General features: G+C 45.6%; 1 non-coding gene across 1 annotated transcript; it reads left to right on the forward strand.

Moving 5' to 3' along the window:
- Positions 1–3,142: 3,142 nt before the first annotated feature.
- LOC119920423 lies at positions 3,143–3,280 on the forward strand. The gene has a single exon (XR_005448169.1). It is a non-coding gene; the product is annotated as a small nucleolar RNA SNORA7 (small nucleolar RNA).
- The last annotated feature ends 11,758 nt before the right edge of the window (positions 3,281–15,038 follow it).

Here is a 15,038-nt window from a genome sequence, read left to right on the forward strand (position 1 = left end):
CTTCACTTCTCTGGGCCTCAGTTACCTCATCTGTAAAATGGGGATTGGGCTTGTGAGCCCCATGTGGGACAGGGACTGTGTCCAACCCAATTTGCTTGTATCCACCCAAGTGTTTAGTACAGTGCCTGGCACATAGTAAGCACTTAACAAATATCATTATCATTATTATTATTATTAAAGGGGACTGCGAGGCTCCCTGACAGGAGGAGATGAACGTAGCAGGCAGTCACTTAGGGGATGAATACTAATTTTGGTTTTTCAGAAACATTCTGTCTTTCACTCAGCCTCTGGGTCCCACTATTATCTCACTGTTGCCTGGGAATGAGGAGATTTTAATAAACCTTCGGGAACCTATCTGTGTCTCTCTCCCTCTTAAAATCATATTTTCTCCAGGAAGCCTTCTCTAACCCCTCATCTCCCTACCCTCTCTATTCTACCTTCTCTAACTCTACCCGCCCCCACACAATGTAGTTGTAAGTGCATCCCCGGGGGCAATTTCCATGACTACGGACCTCCCCTGCCATTGTTAGATGGGAAAGAACTCTGACTCCCAAAAAATGTTAATTGGTGAATTTTGGTTGAAGAGCAGAAGAGGGGCTGAATCAAAGGGAAGAGGAACGGGGGTTAATTCTGAACCCAGAAAAAAAGAGGGACGGGTTCCTTCAGCCTGGCATGCTCTGCCTGATTTTTGCTGTGCCACAAACACACACAGGGACACCTTCATCTGTACCCAAGAAATCCTCAGCCAAACAAAAAACCCTCAAAATCACTTCAAACAATTTACTTACATATTCTCGAATAACTGAGCATAGTTTCAAAGCTAATGGGCTATCATCCTGTCTTCCAGGTGATGTGTCAGGTGATCAATAGAGTTTCAGATTCGCCCACTGCCAGGACTCTGCAGGAACGTTTTCTTCAGTTTTCCACTGCAGGATGAGCTAGATCCGGTTTGCAATGACTATTAGAGCTTGTGTTCAGTATGCTGAATGTTTGTGGGTGGCTTGGTACTTGCCCTCCCCTATCTCCTCCCCAAGCCCTACCTGGTAAACTGGAGCAGACATGCATATGGTAATCATTTCAATTACCCAGGAGGGTTAGCTCCAGGAGTCAGGTTTCTGCCCCCTGTGTGCTGCATAATGCGTCAGAAGATGGGCAGGTGTTCTAAATAATAATAATAATAATGGTATTTGTTAAGCCCTTACTATGTGTGAAGCACTGGGGGGTTACAAGGTGATCAGGTTGTCCTAGGGGCTCACGTCTTAATCCCCATTTTACAGATGAGGTAACTGAGGCACAGAGAAGTTAAGTGACTTGCCCAAGGTCACACAGCTGACAAGTGACAGAGCCAGGATTCAAACACATGACCTCTGATTCCCAAGCCCGGGCTCTTTCCACTGAGCCACGCTGCTTACCCAAACAAATCCTGTCTGCAAGAATCAATCAGAGGACTTGGCCCTTGAGTGTGCCACAGATCAATCCCTTCAACTGGGTGGAGTCCGATCAAAGAAGGATGCAACCAACTGCAGCTTAGCAAAGTTATGTCTGTATCACGTTACCCATGTCTGGCATTGTTTTTGATTCTACCACTTGGTTTCCTGATCTGCTGAAGCTTCTGCAGAAAGGGAATCACCCCATTTCTAATTTCCCCACACCAAGATGGTCCACCTCCTACTGCGGACTCCCAGCTGTTCACCTTGCTGAAGTTGTGCCTCACTGAGACTTTGAAATATTTCTTCTGACTTTGTTTATGGTTTTCCCCATTTCAGGGCTCCATTGGCAACTTTTTGGATATCCATCCATTCTCCTCACATATCCCCCTCAGCAAAGGTGTGATGTGATAAGCGTTGTTTTGATGCCGGTGGACTGTGTTCCAGGACCTAATTATTTGTGATCCTGCCTTGCCATTTAATAACGATGGTATTTTTTAAACGCTTACTATGTGCAGGACTGTACTAAGTGCTGGACTGTACCAAACACTGGTCTGTACTAAGCACATATGTGGTGCTGATGGAACTGCTCAGATGTGACATCTGTGGGAAGTCCAGATTTCACAGTCATAGAAAAAGTTGAGCAAAAACTTGGTAAGTAGACTTTGAGTTTGGTCTGGAGCTTGATCCCACATTGTAGCACATCTGCTTCTTAGTCTTCTGAAAGCTGTGGTGGACTCGATTTCTTCTCAAGTTCGGTTTGCTGCTTTAGTCTGTCCTTACATCTTTGGACAATGTGCTATCTCCATAGCAGAATTCTGTACCATTGACAGAGATCCTTGGCTGGGAGTTGGGCTGTGGCTTTCTTCAGGCTAATGGGTAGTCCACAGGGCTTGGCTGATCCTGAAGTGTTTTTCATAAACATCTGCATTTTTTCCTATAATAGATTGTGAACCCCCTGAGGGACAAGGGCCATATCTAATTCCATGAGTATTCCTCCCCAGAGATTTGTACAATGCTTAATAAATACCATCACTCCTATTACTATGTGTGTCTGCAAAACTTGGTCATATGATTCAAGGACTTACAGTGATACTCTAAGCCTATTCAATCGGGCAAATTTCCTAGAGTCCTGGTATTGATTTCTAAGACTTCCAGATCTTGTTTTATCTTCAAAAACAATCACATAGACTAGGTTGGAAAAGATTGGACCGTTACACAACAACACTGCTTTTTCACCCCGGACCACAAGGAAAGGGTGAGACAAAATAGACTATATTATTGCAGATTAACCTTGCATCTGGATGGACTTTTCAGGCAAATTAGTTTAGTCATTTTCAGAGGACTAGTCCATGGGAGGAGTCAAATGCCTTTGTATGATCTATAAATACAAAGTGGAGGCCTTGGAGTTATTTATTGTATTCTACTTTTCCAAGTGTTTAGTACAGCGCTCTGCACACAGAAAACATTTGGTAAGTACCATTAATGGATTGGGGAAGCAGTGCAGCCTAATGGATAGAGCTCAGATCTGGGAATCAGAAGGACCTGGGTTCTAACCCCGGCTCTGTCATTTGTCTGCTGTGTGATCTTGGGCAAGTCACTTCACTGCTCTGTGCCTCAGTTACCTCATCTGTAAAAGGGGAATTAAAACTGTGAGCCCCATGTGGGACATGGACTATGTCCAACCTGATTACCATATATCTACCCCAGTGCTTCCCCTCTCAGGGTCTCACCTGGAGAGTTTCTAGTACTCTACCAGTCTCAACTATGAGAGGAAGAGTTAAGCAGAGGCATACCCATTCCATTCCTAGCTTGGGCAATGGCTAGCGAGTGGAAGGCAATCTGCTGAAAGTCAAATCTCACCTGTGCTGAACTGCAGCAGCACGGGAGAGAGTCAAGGCTGGAGACTCAAATTTACTGTGTGAAAGGAGACAATGGTAAACCAGTTCCGTATTTTTACCAAGGAAACTCTATGGATACACTACCAAAATGATTGCAGATGGAGGTGGCGCATTCTGGGAGAAATGTGTCCATGACGTCGCTATGGGTAAGAGACAACTCGACAGCGTAAGACAAGACCCCAGTGCTTAGAAAAGTGCCTGGCACACTGTAAGGACTTTAAATAGACCATTTTAAAAATTGATCGATTGCACATTTCTCTCTGACATACTCCAGAGGTCGTGATGTCCACTGTGCCTGACTACAACTTGAAGTCATAGTGTGATGAGTGTGACTTTGAAAGGAGTTCTGTGAAGTTCTGTTGTCAATTGGTAGGATTCTGGTTAGGATCTTGCCCAGTGTGGAGGGCACTGTAATTGCCATCTTTTTCCTTGAGGGTGGTGTCCAGGCAGGTGGGCATCTTTAAATCCTGCACATCCAATATTCCATAGGTCAAAGGGAGGTCCGGGCAGGGTTCTGGACCACCTTTGTAGGCTCAAGATCTCAACAGATAGCCCCTCCCACTTCTAGCTTCATGACACTTTACCAGGCCCTGAAAGTCCATTGTCCCCAGAGAAAGTGAGGGTATATGTAGAGGCTGTATTCTCGCTAGTCTCATTAGAAAAATGGGAGCTAGCTGAGCCCCAGCGAGGCTACGGAAGAGCCCAGCAAGTCTCTGGCATGGCTGGGAATGACAGGCTGGGAAAATGATGGTGGGAGACAGGGCAGGGGCAAGTATGTCGGAAGCTCATGGTAGTTTGTGGCACCTAAAATGGTGTCTCCTCTCTTCTGGGTTGTGATGAGTATCTGGATAGATCCATTATAGGCAGACATGGGCACACTGCAAGAAGTTCAAATGAGATGCTGACATGACTGAGAGCTCCCCAAGAGAGCAGTTCAATTAATCAATCACTGCTATTTATTTAACCCTTACTGTGTGCAGAGCACTGTACTAAGTGCTTGGGAGACTACAAGGCAACATTGCTGGTAGAAAGGTTCTCTCCCCACAACAATCTTACAGTCCAGAGGAGGAGGCAGACACTAATATTAATTGGTAACAGAGATATACTATTCATTAGAGATGCAGCATTAAAAGATAAAGCACAAGCCTGGGAGTCAAAAGGACCTGGGTTCTAATCCCAGCTCTGCCATATAGCTGTTGTGTGACTTTGGGCAAGTCACTTCACTTCTCTATGCCTCAGTTACCTCATCTGTAAAATAGGGATAAAAATTGTGCGCTTTGTTTGGGATAGCAACTGTAACCAACCCAATTTGCTAGTATCCACCCCAGCAATTAGTACAAGACCTGACACACAGTAAGCCCCTAACAAATACCATAATTAGTACATAAGTGCTGTGGGGTTGGGGAAGGGGTGAATATCAATAATGTCCAAAGGTCCTTTATCATTTTCCCAATCCTCATCACCATCCTCAGCCTCCAGGAGGCAACACGGCCTAATAGAAAGAACAAAGAACTAGGACTCGGGAGTCAGAGGTTCTAATTCCAGCTCTGCCAGTGCTGGATTGGGTGACCTTCGGCAAGTCACTTTTGGGTCTCAACTTCTTCACTGGTATAATTGGATTGAGATACCTATTCTTCCTAGATTCTGAGGGACAGGGATTAGGTCTGCTCTGATGATCTTGTATCTATCCCAACATTTGACACCATGCTTGGTATCTTTGAAGCGCCTAATATATAGTCAATCAATCAATCGATGGTATTTATTGAGTGCTTACTGTGTAATGAGCACTATATCACTCAGGAGAGTATAATACAACAAACACATTCCCTGCCCACAAGAAGCTTGCAGCCTAGAGTGAGAGACAGACGTTAGCTGTGGGGGCCTTATCATCAGCCACGTGATAGCACTGTAATGACTGAACACTTAAATTGTTCAGAGTCCTGGAATAGCCACTGGAAACGTTATGTGGAAAAGATGAGACACAGTGCCTGCCCTCAAGGAGTTTCCAATCTAAGGGTGAGCCAAAAAGGGAGAAAATTTGAGATTGGTACCACAGGCAAAGTTTGCGACCTTGCAGCTCCCTCTAGGGGAGGAAGAGAACAAAAGGCTCAAACCTGCCTGCCCTCTTCTCCACCTCTCTTTCCAACAATCTATAGCTCCATGTGCCATCCAATCAATTAATCATATTTCTTGAGCGCTTACTAGGTGCAGAACACTGTACTAAGCATTTGTGAGAGTACAATATAGTAGAATTAGCTTCCAGGGCCCCATCTCTCCCCACCAGCAAGTTCAGGGCAGGTGGGAATAAGGGGAGGTTACTTTGAGCTTGGGGAGAGGGGGATAGTTGAAGCTAGATCTTGCCTGGGAAGTTTCCTGGCACCACGCCTGCCAGACAGTGGATGCCTCTTCCAGGAGTGGGAGAGATTTCCTGGCAGGGGGTATCCAACAGCTGGCCCCAGAGAACCAATACAGGAATTTCTGGGGACTCTCCCGTCATAGTTCTGTTCTGTATCAGGTGAGCTCTGTAACCTGATTAACCTCTGTAACTCTGTAATTTATTTATTTATAATAATGTCTGTCTCCCCCTCTGGACTGGAAGTTTGATGTGGGCAGGTAATGTGCCTGTTTATTGCTAATTAGAACAGTGCTTTGCACATAGTAAGCGCTTAACAAATGCCATCATTATTATTATTATATTATACTCTCCTAAGCACTTAGTAGAGTGCTCTGCACACAGTAAGCACTCAATAAATATGATTGAATAAATGAATGAATACTCTGGCCCTCATCCTCACTCAGTCAGTGATCTGAGAAAGAGTTGGTCACCCTCCATTACCCTGCCATTCCTGCCCTCTGTTTAGCCAAGCACCTCTGTTCTCATCAGCCTGGGAGCTCCTCCCTCAAAGAGTCAGTGCTCACGGAGGCAAACCTTTGTTACCTGGAATGAGTGTCCACAAATTTGGGGGAGGGGATTACTCTGATGGTCAGAGGGTCACTTAGAGTTTGTGAAGGGCCACAGCAAGTCCTCCTGGATATTAATCAGTCAATCAATGGTATTTATTGAGCGCTTACTGTGTGCAGAGCTCAGTACAAAGTGCTTGGGAGAGGTCAACAGAGTAAGTAGACGTGATCCTATTAAGAACAGGCAGAGGCCGAGGAGCGTTTAAAACTACAGAGGGATGGGCAGTACCCCCGGAAGACCCTTCTTGGCTCTGAGACAAACCAGAGGCAAGAGGCAAGCATAGCAGCAACTCCAGCACACTTAGGGTGGTCATTTGTGCAGTTTCGTATCTGATCCTCTGGTTTTCAGCTGGCTGGTTCCCTGTACAATAGGAGGATGTCAGTGGATAATCTCATGTCTGATGTTCTCATTTGAAAAGCCCAGCCTCCCTCCACCACAGCTCCCGCTGCCAAATCCCACTTGCACAAAATGGCTTGAAGGGCATCATCATCAACAACATTAGTGGTATTTATTGAGGACTAACTGTATGCAGAGCACTGTATTGAACACTTGGAAGAGTACAAGACAGGAGTTAGAAGAAATCTTCCCTGCCCACACTGAGCCTACAGTCTAGAGGGGGATAAAGACATTAATGTAAATAATTTCTATTATATAAAATAATTTATAATGTATAAATTAATGTATAATTTATAATAATAAAGTAGTCATCACACACTACACTCTGTGCCCAGTGCCACATATGGCTCATTACACGCAACTCAGTGCTCAACCTCCTCTAGGGCTACCAGGGACAATAAATAGTTGACCTCTGTATTCAAAGAAGACACTACTGACATAAAATTTCACCTCTAGATGTGTTTGGGACTGAAAGGGATCATACTGGGCCCTCAGTTCCAACCACATCAATCAATTAATGGTATTCATTGAGGGCTTACTTTGTGCAGAGTACAGTGTTCACAACAAAGCTGTCAATCAATGACATATATTGAGTGCTTACTGTGTACAGAGCACTGTACTAAGCTCTCGGGAGAGCACAGTGCAACAGAGTTGCCCTTGTTGGGTGGTCCCATTTGAGGTTTACAGCATCCAGCTCTGTTTTTGCTAAATCTGTGACTGATCTAAGCATGAGAGCAGTCGTATGCGGAGGCATTTTAGAGTGAATCTGCAGTGAACTTGGAGGCAGGTAGGAGATGCCGAGTGAGGAAAAAAAGAACATTTCTGACCATGTAGCGCTAATACTCAGGCCAACATGACATAAGATCAATGAACTGGAGCATGGCAGGCAAGATTTGGAAACTAATCTCTTGACTAAACTCGATATTGGTCTGAACCTTATTAGAGCTTTAGGCTCTGCATAAGCTCCTCTTGGTACAAAGGGTACGGAAAATGAGATGAGAAGAAAAAAAAATTGGAAAATGAGGCCCATGCAGAAAGATGAAAGAAACTGGGAATGTTTAGTCTGGAGAAAAGAAGACTGGGTGAAGAATAGAACAACTGTCTTTAAATATAGATAGGGTTTCAAAAGGACATATACCAATTGTTCACCATGACGAAAGAGGAAATGGGACCAAAATTGCAGCTATCACTTACCTCTCAGCTCTCTTATTCCACATTAAATTCAAACCTGTGCTTCTCCCAAACAGACCTACTAATCATCTCATTCTAGAGAAGCAGGATGGCCTAGTGGAAAGAGGATGGGCCTGAGAGTCAGAGGACCTGTGCTCTGATCCCAGCTCTGTCAATTACCTCCTGTGTGATCTTGGACAAGTCATTTAACTTCCCTGTGCCTGTTTCCTCATCTGTAAAATGGTGATTTAATACCTGTTCTCTCTCCTTCCTAGACTGTGAACTCCATGTGGGACAGGGACTGTGTCCAATCTGGTTAATTTATGTCTACCGCAGCACTTAGAACAGTGCTTGACATATAGTAAGTGCTTCGTAATAATAACAATAATAATAATTATAACAATAACAACAACACTCTTGCCTCTCCAGCCTTTGACCTACTGTTCATGACTATTCCCCACAGCTGGAACAACTCCCCTCCCTCAGCTTCACCAAACCACATCTCTCCCTTCCTTCAAAGCCCTTCTGAAATGTCTCCTTTCCCAGGAGATCTCCTTTCCCAGGAGAAACAGCTCCACTAATTCACCCTCCTTCCTGATCATGCCTTCCCTTCAGTCACTTCAGCCTCTTATGCTTACTCATTTGTCAATTGTCATTTTCCACTTGCTTATTATTTAAGCTATTCTCACTTTAAACAATTGCCTTTTTGTGAATTTATACCTCCTTGCTTTATCACTAGATCAAGGACTCATAGGGAGCAGGGATCACATCTTGTACTTCTTTTGGATGTCCCCAAGCACCTCTTACCATGTTCTGCATGCAGTCAACGGTCAGTTCGAGTGATGATGAGAGAGACACAACAAAGATCTTCCTATAGGGCAGGGAGAAACATTGGCCACCATAAATAGCTATGGCACTTTAATGCCTGGAGATCTTTAAGAAAACAAGAGACATCTGTCTGCCCCAGAGGAATTTTCTTGCCTGGAAGCTGGAGTGGAACTGGATGATCATCAACTGTTTCTTTCTGACCTGATTCGATGATGGACATTGCCTTTTCCCTCTCCTTTTCCCCTTCCTTCATTCTGTGACTCCCCTCAGATTGGACTTTCAGTGTTTTCCGGACCAACTCTCTCACACCATCAACCTCCCCACCGCCAGCCCCACACCAAACCAGCTCCATTTGGGCCAAACTTTTGATAAAGCTGCTCTAAGACTGTACTAAGCAGGCCCAGCTTATAAAGGAATTATTATTATTATTATTATTACGTAATAATATTATGTAATAATAATAATAATAAGAGAAGCAGCATGGCTCAGTGGAAAGAGCATGGGCTTTGGAGTCAGAGGTCATGGGTTCAAACCCCGACTTCACCAACTGTCAGCTGTGTGACTTGGGGCAAGTCACTTAACTTCTCTGTGCCTCAGTTACCTCATCTGTAAAATGGAGATTAAGACTGTGAGCCCCACGTGGGACAACCTAATCACCTTGTAACCTCCCCAGCACTTAGAACAGTGTTTTGCACATAGTAAGCACTTAATAAATACAATGGTGTTTTAAAGCAGTCACTGTGTGCCAGGCACTGTACTAAGCACTAATCAGATCCCGCTCATGGTCTAAGTAGAATGGAGATCAGATATTGAATCCTTATTTTGCAGGTGAGGAAACTGAGGCACAGAGAAGTTATGTGACCTGCCCAAAGTCACACAGGAAGTAAGTGGCAGAGCTGGGACTAAAGCCCAGGTCCTCTGATGCTCAGACCCGTGATCTTTCCATTATGCCATGCCACTTCTCAACTGATTGATCAATCATGTTTATTGAGCACTGAACCAAGCCTTGGAAGAATGCAATAGAGTCAGAAGACATGGTAGCCTAGTGGAAAGAGAACAGTCTTGGGACTCAATCAGTTGTATTTATTGAGTGTTTTCTTTGTGCAGAGCATGATACTAAGCACTTGGGAGAGTACAATGTAACAATTGGTAGACACGTTCTCTACCTAAAGCATGTTTACTGTCAAGAGGGTGAGGCAGATATTAATATAAATAATAAAATTACAGATATGTGCATAAGTGGATAAGAGAAGCAGTGTAGCTCAGTGGAAAGAGCCCGGGCTTTGGAGTCTGAGGTCATGGGTTTAAATCCCGGCTCTGCCAATTGTCAGCTGTGTGACTTTGGGCAAGTCACTTCACTTCTCTGGGCCTCAGTAACCTCATCTGTAAAATGGGGATTAAGACTGTGAGCCCCCCGCGGGACAACCTGATTGCCTTGTAACCTCTCCAGGGCTTAGAACAGTGCTTTGCACATAGTAAGTGCTTAATAAATGCCATCATTATTATTATTATTAAGTGATGTGAGGCTGAGGGAGGAGTGAAAAAAAGGGAGTAAATCCAAGTGCAAGGGTGACACAGAAGGGAATGGGAGAACAGGAAATGAGGGCTTAGTCAGGGAAGGCCTCTTGGAGGAGATGGGCCTCCAATAACACTTTGAAGGTGGGAATAGTGATTGTCTGTTGAATATGAAGTGGGAGGGCATACCAGGCCAGCAGTAGGATGTGGGCAAGAGGTTGGCAGCAATATAGATGAGATTGAGTTACAGTGCGTAGGCTGGAATTAGAGGAGCGAAGTATGTGGTCTGGGTTGTAGGAGGAGAGCAGCAAGGTAATCAGTCATATTTATTGAATGTTTACTATGTGCAGAGCACTGTACTAAACGTTTGGTAGAGTACAATATAACAGAGTTGGTAGACACATTCCTTGCCCAAATTCAGCTGATGGCTGAAATCCGTGTTCTATAGTCACCCGGATTTCCTAGGATTCAACTCTCAAATTCATTCATTCATTCATTCATTCATTCATTCAATCATATTTATGGAGCGTTTGCTGTGGGCAGAGCACTGTACTAAGCACTTGGAAAGAACAATTCGGCAACAGATAGAGGCAATCCCTACCCAACAATGGGCTCACAGTCTAGAAGGGGGAGACAGACAACAAAACAAGTAGACAGGCATCAATAGCATCAAAATAACTGCTGGACCTCAAACGGCAACATGGTTTAATTACTGTACCTACAGCCTTTGTCCGAGGTGTTAGCACTTTTTTCTGTGATTGCAAACAGAAGGTTTTCCTGCAGCTTCATCCTGGGATGCTGAGAGAAGCCTCTCTTCTAGGCCTGGGGAAACAAACAGAAACCAGGAATTCAGATGCTACGTCACACACCATTTGGAGGGATCCTGCAGAGCTGCAGACTCCAGCCAAAGTGGGTCTGGCCTCTTTGAGCTATTCTCTGGTGCTATGCCTGGAAATCCCTCCTGGCATCCCAGCTGGTCACTGTCATGAGCTTTTCCCTCTCAGGAGCACCAAGAGACAACGTCTAGCCCGGCTCAGCTTCCTAGTTCTTGCTCACTTTGATCCAACTTTTTTTCTGGCATCCATGACCACAGCTGCCTACTGATGTTGGCAATAAACCTGCAAGCCTGAAACATCCCTCCTGTGCATCAACTCCTATGGAGTCGGGTTCAACACTGTCGATAAGAAACTCACAGGTTGAGGAGAAAAGGGACCCAGGATGTCTGCTCCCCAGAAGAGCCTGGCCTGCCCACCTGATCCCCCAGAAATCAATCAATCAATCAGTAAATGATATTTATTGAGTGCTTACTGTGTGCAGAGCACTATACTAAATTCTTGGGAAAATACAAGGCTAAAGCAAGCCCCAGGGTTCACAAATGAAGACATCCTTGGTCGAGTACCATGACTGCTGACACATACTAGATGAAGCATATTAGAATAATAACAGTGGTATTTGTTAAGCACTTACTATATGCCCAGCACTGTGCTAAGCTCTGAGGTCATTAACCACATTAGACACAACCCCTTTTCCACATGGGGTTCATAATCTAAGGGGGAAAGAGGTATTTAATCCCCATTTTACAGGTGAGGGAACTGAGGCAAAAGGAGTTTGCCCAAGTACCTTGCCCAAGGTCACACAACAGGCAAGTGGTTTCAAGACTGTGAGTCCGGTGTGGGCAGGGATTGTCTCTATTGCTGAATTGTAATAATAACAATAATAATAATGACAGTATTTATTAAGTACTTACTGTATGCCAGGCACTGTACTAAGCACTGTGTTGGATACAAGCAAATTGGGTTGGACACAGTCCCTGTCCCACAGAGGGCTCACAGTCTCATTCCCCATTTTATGGATGAGGTAACTGAGGCCCAGAGAAGTGAAGTGACTTGCCTAAAGTCACACAGCAGACAAGTGGCAGAGTTAGGATTAGAACCCATGACCTTCTGACTCCCAAGCCCAGCTCTAGCCACCACTTTCCAAGTGCATAGTACAGTGCTCTGCACACAGTAAGCGCTCAATAAATAACGATTGAATGAATGAAGTTGTGGAGCTGGGATTAGAATCCGGGTCTCTTGACTTCCAGTTCAGTCCAGTTCACTCTTCCCACTAGGCCATGCCGCTTCTCTATGCAGATGGCTACAGTGAGGTTCTGATTTTCCCCTTTTTCATTTGCAAGATTGTTTTTCATCACCCAACTGTCATTACCCAAAACAGGCTGGGAATGGCCAATTCTAACAAAACAGTATTACCAACCACCAAGACCCTTCCTAGAGCAATTCCAACTGGGCAAGAGGAGATCTAAATTTTACCCACCACGTTCCAAAATCACCTTTGAAATGATCTCCTGAGATAATTACTTTACTCAATTACAATTACTTGAGCTGTTTTCTCTGCTTCAATCACATATTGAGAGAATGTATTTTTCCAGTAGGAGGGGACAAGGTGATTGAGTGTTTTAAAGCCAATGGTAAGGAGGTTTTGTATGATGCAGACTCAGGGGACTTCAGTTCTAATCCTAACTCTGCCACTGCTGTGTGACTCTGGTCAAGTCGCTGGACTTCTCTATGCCTCAGTTTTCTCATCTGTAAAATGGTGATTCAATATCTGTTCTCCCTCCCCCTTAGACTGTAACCTTTATGTGGGACAGGGCAGGTACAAAATAGGATTATCTTACATTTACCCCAGAACTTCTTACAGTGCTTGGCACAGAGTAAGTGCCTAACAACACAATTTTTGTATTATTATTATTGCCGTTGTTATTTTTATCATTAGGATCCCAGGCTTCAGGATATTTACAGTGGATACGGTCACTAAAATAATTTAGAGGTAGAAGGAAAGGGAAAAAGGGGCTGGGCTCATGAGCTTTTGTTTAAGTAAGAGGGTATGTAAACTATAAACGTAAGTGTTAGGAGAAGTTGTAACTGCACATTCATTCATTCAGTCGTATTTACTGAGCGCTTACTGTGTGCAGAGCACTGTACTAAGGGCTTGGGAAGTGCAAGTTAGACAAGTGCTCAGGTGGCACAGAAGGGATAAAGGAAGAAGCAGTAGAGGGGACATATCGTGGACAGAGTTACCATTGATAGGCGAGGTCCACTGTCATCTCAGGCAGCTGTGTGGTGGGAGAGCCTGGGCAGAACCTTCCCAAGATGGCAGTGGAATGGAGATGAGCCACTAGTCAGGGTCTCAGAGTCGAGCTGCCCTGGCAGGATGGAGGAGATTCATTAGTCAGGGTCTCAGAGTTGAAATACCCATTGGACCCAGAGGTTAGTGGTGGCAGGGGCCATGGAGAAATGAAAAAATGCTCTTTTGCCAGCTGTTACATATGATGGCCTCATGTCACATAAGCTCATGTGAGGTGGTGCAATGGGACCGGGCATGACATGAAAGGGCAGGGCAGCCCTCAGGGCCGTACCACAGGGTAGTGGAATGTCTGAAGCTGGCATGGCCTTTGGGGATGAGGGCCTGGCCCTGCCCCTGGGCATTGGATCTCCCTGGTTGTCAAGCCCTGAAGGATGTGTGGCCCAGGGAATTGTTTGCCTTGGGAGCAATAGTGGAACTTGCTTCTATTTTGAGGACAAAGAGGCATAATGCTCCTCCTCCACCATCACCACTCCCTACCCCCAGACCCAAGCGAACCACCAGCAGCTCGACTCCTCCTACAGAGATCTGGGGGGTGTCTCACCGGAACCCCAAGCCACTCACGATGACTGAACTCTCCTGATTTCCTTCAGCAAGTAAAGAAAATACTTCTGGCATTTTATGGTGACTTCTGGGGTCAAGGAAAGGCCTTGGTCCAAATTCAACAAACCTAGAGGGGCCGTGCCAAGCCTGTGGCAGGGCCTGCTCTGGGCCCAGCTACGGCTCTCACGGGCAGAGAAGAAAGCTCCTGAATGAAGAGTGAACCTGAGTTTGGCTGGGATCACAGGGCAGTGCAGCTCACGGAGGAATCCTGTTTCTTCTGGGCCTGATCTGTCAGCTGGCAGAGGGAGGTGTGGGGGCAGGACTGGGGCAGAAATCAGGTCTCGGAGCCGTGGACCTGAGAGCCACATGGAAGCAGCAGTATATAGTCCGGGTAGACCGTTGCGAGTTCTAAGGATGCTCCATTCATCATGGGTATCCTGGGTATCATGGAGGCAGCAGTGGCACCCCAGACATTTGGTCCTAGACCCATCCCAGTCCTGGCCCTGGCCAGTGGCGTTAAACCTCATTCTAAAAGTTACTCCCTTCTCTCCCAGGCTCCGGGCTCCTGCCCTGTCTGGGCCTATCCAGAGAGCCTCACAAGCCCCAGAGGCCCAGCCAGCCCCACAGATTCAACCGACCTGGTCTTACCCAAAAAGCACATGTTTTCCCACTCCCCAAGTTCATGCCCCGGACCGGTGCCAACTGGGAATTGGGTGGTTAGGGGCGGGGAAGGGGAAGCTGGAAACTGCTGGGTGACCCAGGCTCCCAGCCTTCAGAGCCCCAGGTTTCAAAGGGTAGACTTAAAGCTGTGTCAGGGGGAAGGAGCATGGTGTAGTGTAAAGAGCACAAACCTGAGAGTAGGAGGACCTGGGTTCTAATTCCAGCTCTGTCAATTGCTTGCTGCAGACCTGGGGCAAGTCACTTAACTTCTCTGTGCCTCGGTTTCCCCAACTGTAAAATAGGGTTTAATACCTGTTCTCCCTCCTACTTAGACTGTGAGCCCCATGAGGGACAGGAACTGTGTCTGACATAACTAACTGGCACTTGCCCCAGTGCTGGCACATAGTAAGCACTTAACAAATACCATTAAAAAGTAACAGAGGTAAGGAAGTGAGAGAACAGCTTGAGAAACAGAACTTCCTCAACTTCTGCTTC

The sequence above is a fragment of the Tachyglossus aculeatus genome, chromosome X1, assembly GCF_015852505.1.
Source record: "Tachyglossus aculeatus isolate mTacAcu1 chromosome X1, mTacAcu1.pri, whole genome shotgun sequence".
In the NCBI taxonomy this organism is placed as follows: Eukaryota; Metazoa; Chordata; class Mammalia; order Monotremata; family Tachyglossidae; genus Tachyglossus; species Tachyglossus aculeatus.